Source organism: Crinia signifera, chromosome 6 (genome assembly GCF_055691185.1).
Source record: "Crinia signifera chromosome 6, ASM5569118v1, whole genome shotgun sequence".
Lineage (NCBI taxonomy): Eukaryota > Metazoa > Chordata > Amphibia > Anura > Myobatrachidae > Crinia > Crinia signifera.
Window position 1 is genome coordinate 165,323,130 of NC_139222.1, and position 6,296 is coordinate 165,329,425.

At 45.4% G+C, this 6,296-nt stretch overlaps 1 protein-coding gene across 3 annotated transcripts in view; it reads right to left on the bottom strand.

Moving 5' to 3' along the window:
* The window catches only part of ELMO2 (engulfment and cell motility 2), a 48,560-nt gene extending 42,822 nt beyond the window's left edge, over positions 1-5,738 (bottom strand). For all 3 annotated transcript variants that reach the window (XM_083147921.1, XM_083147922.1, XM_083147920.1), the window contains exon 1: positions 5,593-5,738. The gene's annotated coding sequence lies outside the window, so the exon portion shown is untranslated. The remainder of the gene's footprint in view (positions 1-5,592) is intronic.
* Between the last annotated feature and the right edge of the window lie 558 nt (positions 5,739-6,296).

A 6,296-nucleotide genomic window follows, 5' to 3' on the forward strand; every position in this document is an offset into this window, starting at 1 on the left:
TCACGCCCCTCTTTACCCGATCCAAACAGTAACCTCCTGTCCGGCAGCAGCCTTTCTACGAGTTTGGGAGGGGCAGCCCAGCAGCAGGACATAGCGGGAGTGAGCACGGAGCAGCCCAGCTGGAGCATCACAGTGGTGAGATAATAAAACCTATTCAGTGTGTAATACCCCACCTGCACAGGGCAGGACACATAGGGGCACCTGTGCACTGTGTAATTTCTCACCTGCACAGGCCAAGGCACTGTTTAATATGCCACATGCACAGAGCATGCTACCCCCTTTACCTCACCCCCTTTCAGCATCTAAAAATCACCTCACCCTGCTTGCCTATGGTCACCCTCTAGCTGGCATAACCCTATAGAAGCCTATGGGCTCCACTCTGCAGAGCTGCTGTGTGAGGGATCAGAAATGGATCCCTCATGGAATGCCCCGCAGCGTCTCTGTGCAAGGAAGTCCAGGCAGTGGTGGGGATCTCTTATCGCGACAGCTGCCCTTTGTGTTGCTCCTCACATACTGTATGTCAGTACATACGAGATGGGCATTGTGATGATGGGCGGCAGGATGTACCACCAGTGCTTGGTACATACCGCCCTCTGCCCCTAGTTTCTCTTTCTCCTCTCCCCACCTCGTTCCCCTCCCTCTTTGACAGTCTCTACCTTGCTCTCCCCCCCCCCCCCCCTCTCTACCTGGCACTGTCTCTTTCGCTCTCTCCCTGACACTCTCTATCTTTCCCTGAACCCATTCTTCCCACATCTCTCCCTGACACTTTCTCTTGCTCCCGTCTTTCTCTCTTCCTCCCTGACATTCTCTCTTACTACTGCTCACAACCCTTTCTCTTTTGCTCCTCCCCATCTCTAACATCTTTCACTCATTCGCCCTTTTTCCATGAAGCACCCTCTTCATGACCACCTTATCTCCCTTTTTTGCACTTTTTCCCAGACAGCCTCTTTGTCCCACTCCACTCACTTTTTCTTCTGTAGTAACAGTAGTGGGGGTTGGTTCAAAAGCATAATATGCGATGGGACTCAGAAACAGTGGCGAAGGACCCCAACTGGCACATGTGTAGTTTCCCCACAATCAAAAATGTACGCAAACCATTGGATTAGCATACAAGTCTTAATCAGGCCCTAGCGTTATGGGCAACTGGCGACCTTTAGAGATTTTTGGATTAACCTTTTGCAGTCCAAATTTTTTTTACAATTCAAACAGTCTGGTTTAATTAAATTGGTCTACACTTAATTTAAAAAAATGGTCTACATTGAATGTTGAACGATGTTAATGTTCTTATTAAAGTGGCTCACCATTCGATCTGCTACTAGCGCTAGGGCTAGGGCTGTTGAGCCAGACTAGACGTTGGACCTGAAAGGGTTAAATGTAAAATACCAACTGTAAATAATAAACTGTGAGTATTGGGAAGTATATTAACACATATCCATATTTTAAAAAGATAATGTGATGGACTTATCAAGTAACAAATTAGTTCACACTGTCCTTTTCTATGCTCTGCAGTAAAAATATAATGAGATGAAAACGTTTAAAATAATTGCTCCTTGCAGTTCTCAGTCTCTTTGCGTTGTCCTCTCTGCTGTTTGTTAATATAATTTCTATTTACATACAGGGCAGATGTGGAGCTTAAAGCTATTATGGTAGATCAGATGTCTGTTTTGAAATGTTTAATTGTTTAATGTATGTTTCACATGCAAGTTCTGCTGGGACTCCTCAGGGCTAAAGTGTAATGCCCACAGGCAGGTGCCCTTGTAGTTAATATAGCTCATGCTTTTTCCGATTGCACAGCTGTTCAATTGGTATGATTAGGTAATTATGTAAGTAAATCCTGCAGCACCCCACAGTTAACATGCTTAAAGCAATGTATTAATGTAGTCCAAAAGCTACACAATGATGACAGAAGGCTCTCAGAACTTTACCTGCAGATCCCAAATCATTCCTACATAATGCACCATCAGCCCCAACTCTTGTTTGCTTTATGCCCACGGCCAAGCTCAGCAGGTCATAAAAGAGGGAAATAAGACTGAATGCGATCTTATCATTTTACTTGAGCAGTCACCTTTAACATCTGGTAATCTCCTCCACACAACATGGGGAAGCTAAAGAGCCAGTACAGGGAAATCAGGAAAATGGACTTGCTGTCAGAACCATGTTGTTTCCCTCCTTCCTCCATAGGAAAGAGCAGATAGGGGTGGTGATTTCCAATTCTGTTGTCAGTGTTTACACACTGTTGCAATTGCAGCTCGCCCCCTCATCTGCAGGGTTGATTTCATGAATTTCTCCCATAGGATTGGTTTAGCGATAGACTAACGCAATACAGGGAAACCCACAACTTGTGGAGCCAGCACAGGATGTCATTATTTATTGTCATTTCTCTTGTTGATACAATGTCACACATTCCAGCATACACCATAAGTCCTGATCATAAACCTTTTTCAACATTACACCACAGCCTTCTGCCCTCGAGGAATCCATAACCCCATTAATTGGTACAGCTATAGAACATCTACTAATATTTTACTGCTCACAGTAATTCAACACAATGGGTGAGATTTAATAGGATGATAGATTCAGAAAGTGAGAGATTTGGTAAGAAATCTCCAGGTTTTTTAAAGTGGAAATCGATTATACTGATTAATCAAACTGGTGTTGCAGTGTAAATGATTGCTGCTTTATAAAAACTGGAGATTTCTTACAAAATCTCTCACTTTCTGAATCTCTCATCCTATTAAATCTCACCCAATTTCTTTACAGTTCAACATTGCATTCAACTAACTTCCATAGCCATGATATAGCTGTCTTTTTTTATATAAGAATTACAACATTTGTATGAGACAGCTCCTAACAGCAGCTTTTATCTATCTGTTGTGAAATCCACTTCTGTCCAATTCACAAGTAGGAAGTGAAAGGGAATTTATTTGAGGAGGACTTGGCAATCTGTAAGGACGTTGTGCACCCTGCAGGTACTACACATTTATGTCAAGGACTTGAGGTCCAGTGTAAACACTAAATACAATAGGTTGGAAGACTGTAAATTTTTTTGACAAACGAAGATGGAAGAAGGAAACTGATATTACTCAGCATGAAACCTCAATGGCCCTTTACTTAACTCTTCAAAAACCAATGGTGGGCTATTCTGCGCAGGGAAATCGCATCGCATGGGCCATGCGATGTACGATGCTATTTTCCTATGTAATTTATTCACTGCTCTCTCAGCCCCCGGGGCATCGCATCTGCCGCAAAGTCGCATGCGATTTTATCGGGTGTGCGACGTCATGACATAGGTATACAATTATATGATTGTATGTCCCAAAAATAGGTTTAACGCACACCCCCTCCCCCCCCCCCCCCCACAGCGTGACGAGCCCCGTGAGGGGCGGCGGAACGCGTCCTCCGAATTTTTCATTACCCCACTATCCACGACGGCGTGGAGTTGATTTTATATAGTGTGGCGCGGAATACATGCAAAGTAGTCCACTACGCTCGCCACACTATATAAAATCAACTCCACGCTGACGTGGATAGTGGGGGTATAAAATGGTCGGAGGACGCGTTCCGTCACCCCTCGCCACATTTCGGGGTAGCGTGGATAGTGGGGGAGGGTGCGTAAAAGCTATTTTTAGGACATACAATCATATTATTGTATACCTCATGTTATGGCATCGCACACCCGATAAAATCACATGCGATTTTGCGGGAGGTGCGATGCTATGCAATTCAATATTGTGGTGAAAAAAAAAAAAATTACATAAAAAATTTTGCGATTTTCCTACGTTACCGTCCGTATGCTAATTGGGCGCCCAACTAACATATAAAATAATATACACACAGCTATAAATGTGAAAGTAGAAGTACCCTCTGAATTATTTCCCTTCTTGGAATTAAGTAAAAGCAAAGGCACTTGAAATAATCTTTAGAAACCACCAATCTGATTATTTAGCGATAGACTTGTTATGGAGGTCAGTGTGGGTGTAGAGAGGAGATAACGGACTTGCTATCTGGATCAGCACTGCCCAATCTATAGACGCATCAATTCTGGTACATAAAAGCAATGCAATTTGGTATTGGTCAGGTTTTCTTTCTACCCTGGTCTGTAAAGCCGGTCACATATATAAAGGGGAGTGCATACAACAATTTCGTAGATATACAAGTGGACCTTTTAGCTAGGATTTATGAATATGCACATTGAATATGGGAAATCTACCTTAACCATCACATTTCAGGTACCATCAACAAAATTCCATCCATACCTACTATCATTACAGCTGGACCATTATTAACATATTACCCATATCTCAACGGAGTCCATGTCAATAGCCTATCATAATTGCTTAACCCTTTGAATGCCAACGTTGCTGTGAGAGATCCTCAAAATATCTGCTAAAAATGCCAGTGTCACTCACAACAACTGTTCTTTTTTTGGGTGCAACATTTAACCAAACTTCAATTAATTTACTTGGCTGTATTTGAATATATTTATATAAAAAGAACAGTTGATGTGAGAGACGCTGGCACTTTAGCAGACATTTTGAGGATCTCTAACAGCAACGTTGGATGGACCAGAATGATGTGTTTTAATGTCTTGACGACAGGAAAATGGGACTAAGTAAAAACCGGACCCGGATAAGACACCGGAACGCCGGACCAGACATCAAACTCTGCATTCCGGAGTTTATAGTGTCTGGTCCGAGGGGTGTCCCATGCGGGGGGTGTCTTGTCCGGGGGGATGCCTGTGATTGCTCACACCAGGGACATGGGGAAGGGGTGATTACAGCCTCCCCGTGTGGTCTGGAACGTTCCAGTTTTTATTACACCCCCGGACCATGCGGTGAGGCTGTATTCTCCCCCCTCTCCTCTCCCAGGTGACAGGTGCGAGAGCAGCCTCATCAGATGGAGCACCCCCGGACAGGACACCCCCGGACCGGATACTACAAGCTCCGGAATGCAGAGTTTGATGTCCAGTCCGGCATTCCGGTGTCTTATCCGATTCCGGATTTTACCCATACCCCAGGAAAATTGCCTCTAGGGAAGCAGGTGGCCCTATAAGTGCACAGGGTAAGGTATGTGGCTTGTCCCATAGTACAATAGATAGAAGTATACTGTATGTCTGCCACAGCAGCTGTTAACTGGATGACTGTATACTGTTCTCAGTGCAGTGCCTGGGAGGCAGGGAGGAGATAATCCCGGGACTGCAGGCTATGAATGGAGACCAGTCACAGGCTTACCCGAGGTCGCCAAGCTCATGCCCCACTGTCGGTTCCTTATATGCAGGGGACAGTTCTGTTCCAGCAATGAATGGGTTAATCGGAATCCTGCTAACCCAATACGATGTGGATTACTATGATTACATCCTAGCATGGTCCTGGCTGTAGCAGCGGCTATAGGGATGCTGGGACTGTACACAGACGGAGCACCGCACACAGGGCAACATACATGCTACACAGAGAGACTCTCCTCCGTTATTATTATTATTAACTAGGCCCCTCAGCGCTACCCGCACCCCCGGCGTCTCTGCACTAGCCCAACACTTGGAGCAACAGGGTCACCCAGATTACAATCGCTTATAAACCCCCGGGCCTCGCTCACCTCTTCCCGGTTCCGCCGCTCCCTTCAGTTCAGTCCTGTTGCCGTGGTAACGCCCCGGAGGCGGGCTCACCCAGTGTGGTGTGCTCATTGGTGCCGTTACGCTGTCAATCCAATTCTCCATCATCAACGTTACTGGCAGTTAGGCGTGGCCTTCGTGGAATCTTAGATCTCATAGGCTGCTGTAGCTATCACACAATGAGAGAGAGAGAGAGAGTTCTCCTGGAGTCTGACTTTTATTAAAGTGACAGAGCAGGAGCAGCAGACCTACCAAGCTGCCCCACAATGCACAGGGGCAGCCAAACTGGTGGTCACTGTCACAGCAGGGGGAATCAATCAATCCGTATCATTCAGACAGTGCAGTTCTGGGAATGTAAAGGGAGCCAGCAGAGAAAGAAGAACCTGACTGGAACCAGTGTTTCTATCAGTGTTGCAAGTAAGGGGGTACTGTGTGGTACGGAGTACCTGTAAGAAATATGTTGCAGGTACGCAGTACCACTTACCCCCTGACCCACTGTCAATTCTATTTTTGTTTTAAGTCTAAATATAATGCATCCACAGCCCAAACACCCAGCGTTATGATTGGTGCTGTATGCAGCTACCGGCTATTGCTTATTTAGCCTGTCACACTGACAGGCATCAGCGGCGCCGACAGCATGAAGAGCAGGCTCCACTATTATAAGCACAAGCTGCCTGGCTCTCCCCCA